The sequence below is a fragment of the Ctenocephalides felis genome, unplaced genomic scaffold, assembly GCF_003426905.1.
Source record: "Ctenocephalides felis isolate EL2017-DRISC unplaced genomic scaffold, ASM342690v1 CF-g0.4_SCAFFOLD_01604, whole genome shotgun sequence".
Lineage (NCBI taxonomy): Eukaryota > Metazoa > Arthropoda > Insecta > Siphonaptera > Pulicidae > Ctenocephalides > Ctenocephalides felis.
The window spans coordinates 54,999,156-55,016,149 of NW_020537758.1; positions in this window are offsets into that span (position 1 = coordinate 54,999,156).

A 16,994-nucleotide genomic window follows, 5' to 3' on the forward strand; every position below is an offset into this window, starting at 1 on the left:
CGAAACTCGCTAACACTTGGCCACTCGTTTCTTTAAAATGAGCTTCATTCATGTTTTAGTAAAAAATTCTGAAACAATTTTGCAAATTCTAACAAATATTAACGAATAATATCCTTATATATATCCTTATATAAAAAGTAGTTGAACGATAAAAACACAATAATGCTTGGAATAATATGACGCGATTTTAAAACATTCGTACGTGTGCATGATATAATTAATTCGATTACTGATATTATAAGTGTCATATCACATATCAGTTCAAAGTTTATAGATTGGTTTTTAGTAGAAGCAAAACTTTATTTTAAAAATAAACAGTTGAAAATTTTATCTAAATAGCACAATTGAAAACAACTATTATTTACACATATTGGCAAGTTTTAGCAACTTACCCTAAGGCCAAAACAACTAGTTAATTTTGATTTGCCAAGAAAAATGCTAATATGTTGAAAATCACCAGCAAAAATCTTTCGGTATTATTGAAAAAGTTATTTCAAATTTTACTATTTAATATTGACAACAATAGGCAACCTACAACATTTTTTTTAATACATCTACCACATTTTCATTAACTCACAATATTTATAGACAATCTAAAACCTCTTCAACAACATCTTCGAACAATGACGTTTTCTATCGATATAAAATTAATTTTAATTGTGACTACTATGTTGTGAAACGTATGAAGACTGTATTACTTTATTGAGACAATTGGGGCGAGCCGTTTCTCTAAAATTTGCTGAAAAATGCTAAATTTCTTTTAAAAAACTCAAAAACAATTTTGAAGATTCAAAAACTATTCAAAATCGGGTCAAGTCGTTTCTTCTTAAACGATTGTTAATTTTTTTTTGTCGATTTTGGTCAAAATTTCATTGGTGATAGGTTTTCAGGTGGTTAACTTATGAAAAAAATTGAGGATTGGATAAATTCGCCACGATTTTAGAAAACACAATATAAAAGCAAATTTAATTCTTGTAATAAAAGTTAAAATCTCACACTAATTAAGTATTTATATGATTAGGTCAAGTATTTTATATGCATCAGTTCTGCCCGTATATTCCGTAAAGTGTAATTTTCAGATCTAGCTTCTTATACTTTGTATTTATCTTGTAAATCGTGTATGGCCGTTCATCGCCACGCCTTGGTATATATAGTATAAATTAAATTTAAGATGGATTTTGCGAAAAGCCTCTGCTGACTTTTCTCATCTATAAAACACAACCACAAACCGGTACGCATCTATTGTTACAGGATACAATAATGTAAATTTATTCAACGATTTACGAGAGAAGAGAACTGATACTCAAAGTAGCATAAATTAAATGGTAAGACAGATGCCGGGGAAAAATCGTTTAATGCAAATAATCGAATTATAATGCCAAAACTTTGCATAAATTTTATATACACATGCTTTTAACTGTTATAAATACGTATGATGACTAAAAAGTTTAATGTTTCGAGAAATTAATTTAATGTTAACTGCTAATGCATATAAGGTAGAGCAGAGCTTAAAGGTCAGCGGGTAAAAAAGTTAAGATTTTCTAAAAACTATGTATGAAAGTAGACGCAAAAAGATATATAACCCGCCATCACCTTAATAATACCACGTCTCTATCAAGAGATAAAAGGTAATGTTTGAAAATCCATAAAAAACGGATTTTATTTCATTGTTAGTATTTTTCGTTGTGACTCACAACTTGTGAGCACCGTTGTTCAGTTTACAAAACGTTAATGTAATTTGTAAGTATACGTTATTTAATTGTTTTATGAAATATATTGTTAATTTTAAGTAAGATTCAACAATTTTTTGGTGTACAACAGTGGGTGGTGTAAGAAGGACCAACTATACCTTAAACTCTGGTAAATAAAAAATTGTAAATAAAAAAGTAAATTGAGTTAAAAAACAATTTTACAACAGATAAGTTTAAATAAATATTTTGTTGTAGGACTTCGATAAAACTTTGCATGAATAATAAAACAACCACATTAATATATTACTTGCCTATAAAAAGTAGTTTAATTATAGGCTTATAATAATTATTTTTTTAATAATTAAACTATTTCTCATAGGCCTATAATATTTCAAGAGTTTCGTTTCATTATCATGCAAGGTTTAATCAAAATTCCAAATACATTTATTAAAACTATGGCTATCAATTTTGAACAAAATTTTGAAAATAATTATTTGGATCTAAATGTTCCTGAAAAAAATTGCAATATTTTTATCAGATTTGAGGCAATTCGCCACATTTTTACACTATTTCAAACAATTTGCAACATGTTCAGACAATTTGAAACAATTTAGAACAATTTCAATATTCTGTTTAAATTGTTAATTTAAAGCCTCCTCAAACAATTTGCAACATTTTTCAGACAATTTTTAATAATTAGCTACATTTCAGGCGAATCCAACATTTTTCAGTCCATTTAAAAAAAACTGCAAGATTTTCAGACTATCGGAAACAAATTTTAGACATTCTGAAACGGTTTCAAAGATTTTGCAATGCTGATGATTATTTTGATGAAATATCACATGAAGGTTCGATACACTGTATATAACCTTCACTGCATATTATACAGTATCATATCTGAAAAAAATATTACCCGTGAAATTTATATTTTGCATGGGTTGAATAATGTAGCCCTTTAGACGTCTCATTTTACCGCGCCTCAGGGGTAAATAGAACCAGGTTACAAATTTTCAAAAACTGCAAAAATAACATACTGTATTTCTAAAATGATGAATTATTAGAGTTTTACTTAACATATTCAGATAGTTGCTTGTTTGATATGTGTTATTTGTTGTGGTATAATTGGCTTAGTTTTTACAATATTATTGCTCAAAGTCAAATTGGACCATTGTGCCCCGCCCTATCCTATTACTTATTTGGCTTTCTTGTAAATTTCGAGTGAGCTAGTTCCTAAAACAATGGCATTTAAAACAAAATTGTGGCCTACACAGTCCAAATAATGCAATAATGCATTTCTATACAATTGTTTATATCATTAGTTTTGTACTGTTTTTAAGTAGCATAAAGGATCGAAAGCTTTGTAAACTGTTTTAATAATACTTCTTTTATCTACTGGCGTTTCGGCAAGCAATCCCATGATTGTTCTATATATTATTTATATTAGACAGTAACCGAGTTTTGGTCCTATTTCTAATAGTATATATATACACATATATATATATATATATATATATATATATATATCTTAATTTATTGCGGCAATTCTAGAAATTTTCACTATCTAACATACTATGAATTTATATTTTAAAGTAAATTATCCATAATCATGAATGTGTTTCTATTTTTCAGAAAATGGACTTTTTATTTTTTTTAAAAGCAATCTGAGTTTAAGAGTCCGATAAGCGGTTTGGATAGTTCTACTTAATTCTACGTCGATCTCAGAGATGGTGAACCAAACAATTGTCTCATCTCTGTGTGATAAATTTTATCATTAAAATTTTCATGATGCTTCAATTTTTACTTGGATACTTATTGCTATGTAGATTTTTTATGTCACTACAAATCTATATTACCATCTATATTTTTGATCTCACTATTTCTTGACATTAGACTCATCGAAGCGGGATCGAGCCCGGGACCCCTGATTCAATTTCATTCGCTTTAGCCATTTACCCATGAGTGAGCCCAGAACTTAAAGTATACTTAATGGGAATCAAATCTTTGTAATATATAAACAATTTTTGAAGGTCTCAAATGGAAAAATTATGAATATTATACTTACATTTCGATTAATTTCTTTCTCATTATTTATTAGCACGAGTTGTTCAACAGGCATGGTGCAGGTATACCTCAAATATTTTTCACAAAGCTACGCGAAAAAGTCTTATCTGGAATTAAACAAATATTTATATATTCAAATTTTGTCACCTGCCTAAGTTTTTTTTAAATTTCTATTACTCTGAGCATTTTTATTCACACCTACAACATTTTTATTTATTTACATTCTATACCAATTTTTTATATCATATTCAATCTATATATATATATATATATATATATATATATATATATATATATATCCTATTCAATGTTCTTCTTCATCTTGATTTCTTAAATTTTTGCTGTTTTCTAACAAATTTCTAATTCAACTTCTATCTCTATTCCATTTTTTCTTCTTCAATTCTTCTTTTTAATCTCGAATTCTGATATTTTTTCTTACTTCTGATACAATTCAGCTTTTCGAATTCTGTAATTCCTATTTTTCTTAATTTTTATTCATTTTCTACTTAAGAAATACAATTTTCATTCAATTTTAAATTAGTTGCATATATTTTTTTTTATAAATTCAAAGTCAATGACAGGATTCGATCCAAAGATCCCTGTCTTTAGGCCATCTGCCTAAGTTAATCGAATATTTTCAATTTCAGGACAATTTTCTCGCGTTTGAAACATGCGTGTTTATAGCATTGATATTCCATAATCATATGTGAATAAATTCTTTAGAATTTAAAACTGAGTGAATGAAATAATCGACCACGATTTTATTTTCTTTATGGCATTGCTATAATAAAATAAACCTAAATTATACTTTCGTCGCCTGCGGCTTGCTGGCGATCATGGTGAATACACGTAGCCCGGAATCACGTTTCTAAAGCAGCCATAAACGTAAATCATTAGCAAACTCCTAGAATTATTGATTTATTGCGAGAGGTCGACGATGAATATCTACGATTTTATTACACCGACTCGGCATTGCATAATGGTCCGGACCATTCAAACTTTTTCCATTCTACGAGTAGATTATTATTTTTCATGAAGCAGAATCATAAACTTGTGTTTACTAATCTGAGATTTGTCACACAACTGGTCGAGAAAACTAAATTACTTACAGCTAAAATGTGAAAATTTATACAATTTTAATCGATATCAAAAGCAAGTGAGTTTATGGTGAGCTTTTTTTCAACTTTTTAATTTTTTTGGTTTTCATACGAGTAAAGTTTTCTACTTGTAATAGTAATTTCTTTACCTTTACATACATTTCAAAATTATTTTTAGTCATTTTTTTCATGAAGCAGCGGATTCCCTATAGTCCTTTTTTGATTTATTACTATTTCGAATTTCCACTTATTTTTTTTTATTACTAGAGCATGACTCACTAGGAAATTATTCTTTTTTTCGATTTTTTTTCTATAACAGATTTCTTTGAGATCACCTTAAGCAAATAATTATGGTTTATAATATACAGTTAATTTTTTGAAAATTCTTTTATTTATCATTATTTTTTCTTCTTTATAACATTTCATTTTCAAATACTAATTAATTCTATGATTAGTATATTTCAAAATCTTTTAGATTATTTCTATTTTTACCAAAAATATTTTAGTTATTCATGAAGACAAAAATTTTCAACAAAATTATTAATTTATGATATTTTGCTGTTTAATAATGGAATGAAATATTTTAAATTATTGATATAGAAAATTCCTGCTATATATTGAATTGTATCAATTTAAATTTTAAACAGAAAGTTTTGAAATATTGTACTGCAAATATTTGGAATAAATAACCATCAACGTTAAGAATGAATTATTTTATTTAATAAAAAATATCATGAAGCAAATTACAAAACCCCATTTTATACTCGTGAGTTTTCCTAAGACTATTTAGAAAAATATCGAACTTGCTTACTGTCTTGTATACAAATTTTTTTAAGGGGAGAGCCTGCGTTAGAGGCTTCAAAAAATCGCTTTTCGGGGAATTTTTAGGGAAGGAAAGAAATATTTAATTCAAACGAAACTTTCAGGTTTTATTGTTATATGTTTCAACAATCTTCAATTTTTTTTCAATGAAATATATGTCATCGGGTACAAGTATTTTGCCGATGCGCTACGAGCGTGCAGGTCTCATTTGGCAGGAACGATGCAGGTCACAATTTCCATCCAAAACAAATATATATTGTAAATAGTATAGATTCTAGGTAAACTTGAAAAACCCTTGAAAAAAAAGAGAAATTCACCAATTTTTTGCAACTTGAAAAAAAAACATGTTTTTAAAAAAAATAAAATCCGAGAAATCGCGCGTTGAAGTTTTCGTTCTGCTTGTATACATGCTTGACAGTTGGTCATTATTTCTTCTGTAATTCTGAAAATAATTTGAACTTGTAGGGATAAATTCTTGGACAGTTTTGAAAGACATTTTTGCAAAAAAAAAAAAAAACGATTTTTTAAGCTTCTAATGCAGTCCCCCCCCTTAAGTCATTTTCACTTAAAATTTGACGCAAAAAACTATATTATTAATAAATTAATTAATTTGAAAATTTGCTTTATTTGACTTAAATACATACATTGATTTTTACATAAAGATACAAATTGTATACAACCTATTCTGGGAATATCATTATACTATCATAATATAATATTGTTTGCATATATATATTAGTTTCAATTAACTTATAAAAGTATGAAAAGAGCTATTAAAAACGTACTGTCATTGACTATAATATTAACTTTCATTGCTGCTGAATATTTATTAACTGATAGCAACTGAAGTGGATGTTTCTCTATTTGAATATGATAATTACAGATAGATGTCACCTGCATACTGAAGTTTTTTCACGTTCAGTTCTGGAATTTCTCGAAAGTCTTATATGATATATTAAATAAATTAGGAATTAATATAGATCCCAGAGTGAGGTCTTTGTTCATTACTCTGGGACCGAAGTAACCCAAAGTCAATTCGAAGATATAGTTGTAGCTGTTATAGTAAATTAATTAACACTTTAATAAAAATTTATGACTATTTTACATGTTCTAATTTTTTCCCAATGTGGTCTGATCTAGATCGTCGCAAGCTTTTTTCAATGTCCATATATAATAAAATTATTTAAATAAAAAGAAATATTTTTTTGTTTGGCTTGTACTATTACAAAAAAGTCAAAATACATATCCGCAAATCGATTCGGAAACCTGTAACAGCATTTACAGAAAAAGTTGTCCCAATGTCGACATTTTTCCTGCTAGTGAAATGATAGATCCTCTCGCTTGATTCCGGGAGTTTCGCCGCATGTCGCCTCGGGGCCCGTTTGCGTGATTGCCGAGGTTGGGTTGAAAATCGAGGCCGTGAAGACTGAGACGTTAGTATGAGGACAGTTCGATCAATCACTGTGAAAATTGTTTAGATTCGCGTCGTAATCGAAGGGAAAATAGAAATCAGTATCGCATTACAAACGATACAAAACGAACTCGTGCAGACACATTGCACATCTCGTTGGCGTTGATGCATCAATCAAGAAGGTTTCAATGGAGCTCCGATATGTGTGATTTAGTAGAATGATGACTAAGGTGGTCAGAATCGAATCGGGGAAAAAAAGATGTAAACCTCTTGGGACAACTAACACAATTATTTGTCTTTAATTTGTTTTTATAACAAAAATTTAATAAAAAAAACTGACTAAAAATTGTGACTTTAAGATATTATGATTTGATCTAGTTACTGTAAATTTTAGATTTCATATAATTTTAGGTCAAAGTACATTCTATAATTTTCATATTTACTTAAAAAGTTCATAAATTAGCACAAATAATTAATTTAAAATAATTAATAAGCTACACATATTTTCCATACTAGTGCAATGGTAAATGTTTCTTATTTTGATAAAAGCACGATGTATGGCCTTAAGCCAAATTGATGAAACTTCCCGTCCCGTAATAAAATATTCGAAAATTATTAAATATTTTCAAATAAATTATTATAAATACTATAACTTTCTTTATTGATATTTTATAGACAAAATAATATGTATATCTTTATTGATATCTTATAGACAAAATATGAGTTTAGAAATTGGTCGATGACGTTTATATAAGTTAACAGCAAAAATAAATAAACAGAACTTAATATAGGGAAGTTAGAATACAGAATCTTGTCTTTTCTGATATTTCTAAGAATAATAAAAACTGAATTGCAAAGTTAAAATTATTTGTTTCAAGTATTTTAGCAAGAATTAAAATTAAAATCCGAATTATTTCCTATATTAATTTTTTTTGTAAATGAAAATCTTTGAAATTTTGAAATAAAAAACAAACTTTTTTTGCTTTTTCTATAAACAATCGTTTCGTCAATACAAGCAAAAAGTTTTTTGAATCATTCAAATCGGATGCTTCGTTTTCTCAAAATGAGCAATTTTGTACACATTTAGGTTCGCATCTTCGAAACGGCTGAACCTGTCTTTGCCAAATCACCACGTCTTCCCATCATTGCAAATTGAATGTTTTTTAAATCATACCAATCGGATGCCCAATTCTCGCAAAAACCAAGTTTCCATTTTCTGCACTCTTTGCTTTGTATCCCGGAAACTGCTAGACCGAGCTTTCCCAAAAATTTATCAGAACTAATCCTCATCAGTACGAATTGATTGCTTTTGCAATCATTCAAATCGGCGGAAAACGTCGACGAAAAATTGTATCACATCAATTTTTTCTGAGATTTGCCAAAATGTTCAGAAACCTTGCAAACCTGAGAATATTCAAAAAAAAAAAATCATTTTAACTTCCCGTAGGGTAAGTTATTGTAATGAACCGAAAATCGGAATTGAAAATTTTTACATTTCTCGACGTTTTGAAAGTTTCTAAACATTTTGGCATACTTCAGAAAAAATGGATGTGTGTGTGTGTGTGTGTATGTATGTATGGATACAAATTTTCGCCCACGTTTTCGGGCGTACGGATCAACCGATTTGAATGGTTTAAAGAACATTCGATTTCTATTGATAAGGGGATGTGCTGATTAGATTTTGGTAGAGGCAGGTCCAGCAGTTACGGAGATAACGAGTGAAGAGTGCAGAAAATAGAAATCGAGTTTTTGAGAGAACGGAGCATCCGATTTGAATGATCTAAAAAACATTCAAGTAGTAATAATTGGGAGAAGGGGTTATTCGTTTTTCGCAAAGGTAGGCCCAGCCCTTTCGGAGATACAGAGCTAAATTTACAAAAAATGGCAGTTTTTGGCAGAACTAAGCGTCAGATTCAATTGATTCAAAGAACTTTCTGCTTGTCTTAACAAAATAATTGATTTTGGAAAAAAAAATTGTTTCAATTTTTTTTCTTTTTTAACTTCCCGTAGGGTAAGTTATTGTAATGGGCCAAAAATCAGAATTGAAAATTTTTACATTTCTCGACGTTTTGAAGGTTTCTGAACATTTTGGCATACCTCAGAAAAAATGGATGTGTATGTATGTATGGATACAATTTTCGCCCACGTTTTCGGGCGTACGGATCAACCGATTTGAATGGTTAAAAAAACATTCGATTCCTATCGATAGGGAAAAGAGCTGATTAGTTTTTGGCAAAGGCAGGTCCAACCGTTTCGGAAATACGAAGCAAAGAGTGCAGAAAATAAAAATCGACTTTTTGAGAGAACGGAGTATCCGATTTGAATGATCTAAAAAACATTCAATTAGTAATGATTGGGAGAAGAAAATGGCAGTTTTTGAGAGAACTGAGCGTCCGATTTAAATGATTCAAAGAACTTTCTGCTTGCCTTAACAAAATAATTGATTTTGGAAAAAACAATTCAACTTTTTTTTTTTTAATTTTTTGTATATCGAAAATAATTCAGATTTTATTTTTAATTCTGACTATAGTTCTAATATGTATACTTTACAAATAATTTCAACTTTGCAATTCAGTTTATATAATTCTTATAAATATTAGACAATGTTACAATATTTATAATAATCTATTTGAAAACATTCAGTAGTCCTCGAACATTTTGTTACGGTACGGGAAGTTCCAGCAATTTGCCTTAAGGCACGATGCCATAATTGCCTCAAGACAGAATTCCACTTACAGCTAGTTTTTTTTTAATTTTTTTGTATATCGAAAATAATAATTCAGATTTTATTTTTAATTCTGACTATAAACAAATAATTTCAACTCTGCAATTCAGTTTATATAATTCTTATAAATATTAGACAATGCTACAATATTTATAATAATCTATTTGAAAACATTCAATATTCCTCGAACATTTCGTTACGGTACGGGAAGTTGCAGCAATTTGCCTTAAGGCACTATGCCACCCACCCCACTAGTTTCATTTTTGGTTCATTACTATAATTTGCCCTACGGGAAGTTAATAATGCCAAAACTGACTCTTGACTGAAATCGATTTTAAATTCGAGAACAGTGAAAACGATAAAAATCGTCAATTAAAATTACAAAATTGCGCAAGATCGATATTGGTTTCAGTAAATTTACTACACCCTGTCGCTCCCAAAATCTACCGGTTTACAGAAACGAATGTCAAAAACACATCAAATTCTTATTTTATTCAAGAAATTAAAAAAAGCACAACCTCAGTGGAGCGATTTACATGACGTCGATGAAGATATGCTTCTTGAGTGGACTGTAATTTTTTATAATCGGCGAAATGCGAAATCTCCACGATGATTGTTTGAGAAAATTAAAGTTCTGTTATATTCACATTAAATTTATTTAATACTATTTTACAAATACGTCCTTCTTCTTTGACTGTTAATATTAGACTGAATATTTATTATATATACCAATTTCAGGCCCGACAAAATACATTTTATTGACTTACTTTATAACCTAATTATATGAGCCGTCGAACCTGGGCAGGATCGTTCATTGTTTACGTGATTAACAAAATTTCTCCTGACCGTTATATGAAATGATATTTTATAATTTTACGGCGACGGTTACACCAGATGTTTTAGTTTAAAAAATCATCCACTCAGGAAGATATCAAAATATGAGACAAAATTTTCTCTTTGCTGGCCTATAATAAATGACCACTTCTAAGTTCTAGTGGCCTACTATATTACAATCTACTAAAAATTAAATGTGTGAATGAAATAAAAAATATAAAAATGTGATTTAATTAAAATAAAAGGCATAAAAAACTTGTATATCAATGAATTAATTTGGAACTTGAGCCAAATAATAGATTAACATTTCTTCTAAAAAATTGGGCAAACAAATGTACCTGCACTCCACCACCAAATGTGATAATCAAATACAAGTTTAAAAGATTATATTTGTGACGTTAATAACTAAATATTTATCATGTATATTGAATATGAAATGTGTTTAATAAATCGGCAATTTCAAAGTTTAATTTTATAATTACTGAATGAAATGCGCTTAACGGGTAAATACCAATTAATAATGCATATATAAAATGACTATATAAATATATGAATTTTATCAATATATGTTTGATTTTATAAATTTTCAATATCACTATCTAATTATTAGCATCTAAAATTAATACATTATAGCCACGATGAAATTATTTGAATTTATCAAATAGCAGTGAAAATAATTGTAATTGCATAAATTTTTAGTTTAATTGTATTATGATTGTATTATGAAAGTTATTATTTATATAATACTGAAACAACATAATATTAATAGCTTTTGAAATTAATTTGACTGTATTTTAATTTATTTATCACTTTATTATTGACTATAAACAAATAGAAAATTGTGTGAAATGCAATATACTTATTCTCAATATTATTGGTCAATCCTTTTTAAATATTAAAGATTAAAAAAACATTATAATTAAATAATGTAACAAAAAAAATTATAATCAAATTTTGCTTTTTTGCTAAATTAAATCGCTATTCTACAATGTTTTGGTTTATCTTATTATATTTATTAATTAACCTTTTGCTTAGAACAGAGTTTAGTTTAGTTCTGTACTAATATAAAGAAAGTATTTTGTCAAGAAAATAATATTATAAGTTTCCTAAAAATTGTAAGAAATTAGTATATTTTTTTCAATATACATAATTATTTGAAGTAAATTCAAATACATGCCTTAAGCATTATATTTATGGCCATTAGAGTTTGACTACTTCAAAGTAACAGTACATAACTTTTTTTTAATGCTGACTTTTCTATAATACTAAACTATATTTATTCTTTATTAGTCTTTTTATAAAGTATTGCAAAAAATACATCGTTATCTGATATGAACATTTCTAAACAGAACTTACAAATTATAATGATACAAAAACTGTAATTCATTTTAATATATAAACTAGACTAAATAGTTTTTGTAGTGAAAAAAATGCAATTACGAAAAGACTAATATAGTTGTCACAAAGAAAGAGAAGTGGCAGAATCAATCATTGAAAACAAATGAAATCTTTCATTTGCCAAAAATTCCAATTTACTTATGATCCTACCTAGACAATATTAGAACATGTATAATAAATTTATGATTATGAATAAGAAAAATGAAATGTCTACATTATTATTGCCAAAAAGCAGCTGAGATGTGCCAGAAACTAAAGTAATATCATATACAGTATATGTATGGCAGATTGAATTATACACATATGAACAGGATATGACAAATTAATTCACTTAAAAAATGAACTTAAGTATTAATCTACCATGCGAAAAATACCAGCGCACGCCTTAGGAGGCGCCAACACAAGATTCGGATATTAAATTTACTATATAGTTTTTTTTTGATATATAATTTCTTTGGATCCTTTACTAATCCTTCCACAATATTTTTAAAATTTGTAAAAATTTCACTTTATAACAAATGGGAAACTAAAGATGAATAGATACAATTCGGCCCTCGCGATATCAATTAGGAGAAGTTTAAATAAAGAATTAAATTAATTTTATTCAACATGAAGTACCAGTGTTATGTTATGGTTATGGTTATGTTATACCGTTAAAAAGACTTCAATTTTCCATATGTGGGATAGTGTGGGAATTGAGACTCATCATTTTATTTAAAGCAGTTCTACATTTAATATCGCTCATATTATAAAAGTATATGTATTTTGGCATGAAGAGTAAATTAAAAAACAACAATTATTATTTTTAGGTAAACGGTAAATATTAGTATATTACATTGAAAAATTGTCGGCATGGGTAACAGGACAACGTCTGTCGGGTTATCTAGTATATCTATATCTATATATAAATATATATATATATATATATATATATATATTGTGACCTCAAGCGAAAATTTGACATCATGCTGCCTGATGCCGCCCTTAGTCGAGGCAGGATCGATTGTGCTATCGCTGAGCCGTGTATTATTTTTATATTATTTTTATTTTGTAAACCCATACTTTTATGAGAAATCTTACCAGCGCAACTTTCTGTTATACTTGTCATTGGCTTGATTCGGACAACACTAAACTGAGCGCACTGTTCGATGTGAGCGCCATAGATAATTGGCTAATGGGAGAATTTCAAGTTATATGAACTGCAAGTGAATTGCATATTACGAGTATATAAATTTAATATACTTTCTTAAATAATTTCGTATAAGCACATAATTCTAAAGTAATTATACCTGCACACGAATGTTTTGAAAATAATGTAATACCCGAACTCGGTTCGCGCTTTGTTCAACTATGCATTTCTTCTTGGGTCATTGATGTTGTATGGCTCTTCAAACACAAAGTCTGTACCGGGAGTTTGCTGGAATGAAGCTTTCACTGTTACGTGCCGAAGTTTTTAATTACATTTCCGATAATTTTCATCAAAACGGCCGCATGTTTGCTCAGCGAGAAATATATTATTATTAAAACGGCTGCGCGGTGGTACGTCGACTCTTCTAAATTAATTACAAACTAACATACACCTCCCTTTCGAGAATGCTTCTGGAGTATACTCATTTCAATGCCTACATTATCGCCAAGAAAATCTAACGGACATTCTTCATTGTTTGTGTAGGTGACGATTTAATTATACCAATTATTTTATTAGATTGAAGATAAATTCATTGTAATTAAAGTAAATACTTGATGACTTTGCCTTGTTCTGTCTTCATGTTTGTGTATTTAGTACAGAGTATGAATATATATGCGTACGCATATGTGTAAGTATATTTGTATTTCCTTAAAAATAAGCTTATATATATATATATATATATATATATATATATATATATATATATAAACGGCTTGCGTTGACGCAGTGAAGAAACGATTAGTTTTTGGAGTTTATATATATATATATATATATATATATACTTGCATTATATATACAATGAATAGTATTGCCATAAGGCAGGTCTGTAAGCTGAGCTAAGCTTCAACTCGATTGAAGGAAGAATAGTGTGAAATTTCCCATTGCCATTTCACACCGTAGTCTCTGAAATGGGTTAGTTTTAATTGGAAATATATTTATAACTTTCCGTAGGTCAAGTTATAATAATCGTTAAAAATTCGAAAATAATTTTTTTTGCATATATTTACGTCTCGAATGCTTTCGAACATTTTAGCATATCTCACAATCAATGGATGTGAGTGTATGGATTATATTTTACTATATTTTATCCACGTTTTCAGAAATAAAGAGTACAGAAAATAGAAATTATGTTTCTGAGAAACAGACGATCCGATTTGAATGATTCAAAAAACATTCAATGATAAGAAGAAGTGATAATCAGTTTCTGACAAAGCCAGGTCCAGCCCTCTCGGCGAAACAGAGCTAAATGTGCACAAAATGGTAGATGAGAAAACAAAGCATCTGATTTGAATGGTTTAATAAACATTCGGCTTGCGTTGACGCAGTGAAGAAACGATTAGTTTTTGGAGAAAACAATCAAATAAATAAAGGTTTCTCCATTGACTGGTATAATTTACATAGTGGCTTTTCGTTACTAAATGCAGAATGTATAATTTAAGCTATAAGTTTAAATATTTATAATAATTTTAAGAACTCATTAGTCAAGATATTTTGATGGTTATAATCAAAACACATATGGTACCTGCAAAACAGCGCAATTGAAAGCGTATTTTATTGAAAATTTTGGAAAGATACATGTTGATTTAAAATTATATCGTTTGTCTAACCAATAGTCCGAAAATTCAAGAATCATTTTTTTCAAATGAATATTTCAAGTATAGCGTAAATAGAGATGGTACATGTTTTATACTTAAAGAATAAAAATACTGGTAGAATTAAGATTAATTATTAGAAACGAGATATTACGAGGACAAAAACCACAATAATGTCATAGCAGGCTTCCACAATACAAATTTAGAACTGGGCAGGTTCGTTATTTTTAACAGGCAATATAACATTGATAATTGATCTATCATAAAAATGTGTTGTGCGTTATTCTTATCGACCAATTTTCAATTTAATATATTTTATTTTATTAATTTTATTTTATTATAAATTTTATTTATTTTATATATTTTGCTTCAAATTTATCTATCTTTGATAATGTGTAATAATTTTTGTGACTGTTCAATTATTTAGATAGTTATCCTGATTAACGTAAAAAAATCACACCTGGAGTTAGTTGAAATAACACTTGGAATCATATACAGTTTCTAATAAATAAGTTTGGGTGGAATTTATAGTTTTTAAGATGTGAGCACATCTTACATATATTATTACTTACTTATTACATCACATATAATTGTGTTACAGGAGATAATATATTTTATTTAGATTATGATCTATTGCTGAAGATAAATTGCTGAAACTTCCCGTAACAAAAACTGAATTATTAAAAAAAAACTTTGCAAAACTTTGAAATAATTAGATTTTTGAGAAATTTTTTAACTTTTGAAAAAAATTTACTTTCATGAAAAATTTGTTCCTTCTTATATTTTAATTTCCTTTCTGTATTTTGATTTATTTTGAAATTTTTTAACATTTTTTAAGCAATCGCACTGCATAGCTGATTTAAAGTCAGAATTTGTACTTATTAATATGATCATTATAAAATATTTGATAATACGACGTACATATATTTAATGTTCAGTTTTGATCACCAAATAGAATTATTTTTTACTTTTTTTATTCAATATTATCCTACGGATAGTTAATTAATATTACAGGAGACATTATATATTTGTATTAATTATAGTTTCCAGGAGACATTTTATTTGTATTTATTATAGTTTTCGTTGATGTATAAAAAAATTACTTACAAACAAGTCAATTTTCTTAAGATTAAATTGTAAATTTAATTAGTTATTTCAACTCTGCTGATGAATATTTCTCACAACATACCAGATCAAGATTATTTACAGTGGGCTGCTGTAAAAAATGCGCCCAAGAAATTTATATTTTGCATTAGTTTAATAATATAGCTATTTACTTTGTAAATTCTCTTCAAATTTAAAATAGAACATTGGACCTCATTGCCCCCTGGCCGTCCTAATTTATCCCACATATAGCATAAAAGGACCATTTTACAAATTTTTGAGAAACATAAAAGAAATATTTCTAAGTTTTACTAAACATTATCAGATAGTAGTTTGTTTGATATATGTTATTTGTTCTGACGTTTGTGCCCCGCTCTATTCAAAATGTCATTATCCGAATATAAATAATCCTGCGGTCTTATGAAGGGATAGATTACAATAATATTCCTGGAAAACAGGAAAATAAAAGCCAAAACAGAATATTTTTTTAATTCGATTTAACGCTATTTAAATCATGTGAGTTCTGTGTTATAAATTAGGGGCTGCCAATCCTCGTTCGAGTCTTGCAAACTTTTTCAGAATCGATCAGAAAATAACATATCGTACGTCGTTTATTCTCACGAAACACATTCGTAATCAACGAAAACAAAGTATAAGAATTAGCCGGTGCGGCGAAGAGAAGTACACGGCCAACGTTTCATCATTATTAACACTGTCTGTCAAAAGTAGCTCGAGAAGTTTCTCTCTAATTTGTGGACACAGTAATGAATTGCTCGGACGTGCTATTCTTTATCATATACACAGAAACAATAAATTTAATAGCGGTGTAGTGTTATGTAGTGTAAAATAAAAAGTATATCAAACATAATTTTATTATATTAGAGGTACGAGCTTCATAATCTCGATATATTTATTACCGCTTCTCCAATTTATAACATTTTTTAAAATTATATTTCAAACCGCTTGTTTATGGCAGCTTGATTTTATGTAATGTAATTGTAAGTTATTGTAAACGTCCAAAAATCGTGATTGAAAGTTTTTGGATTTCTTCACGCTTTGAATACAGCATA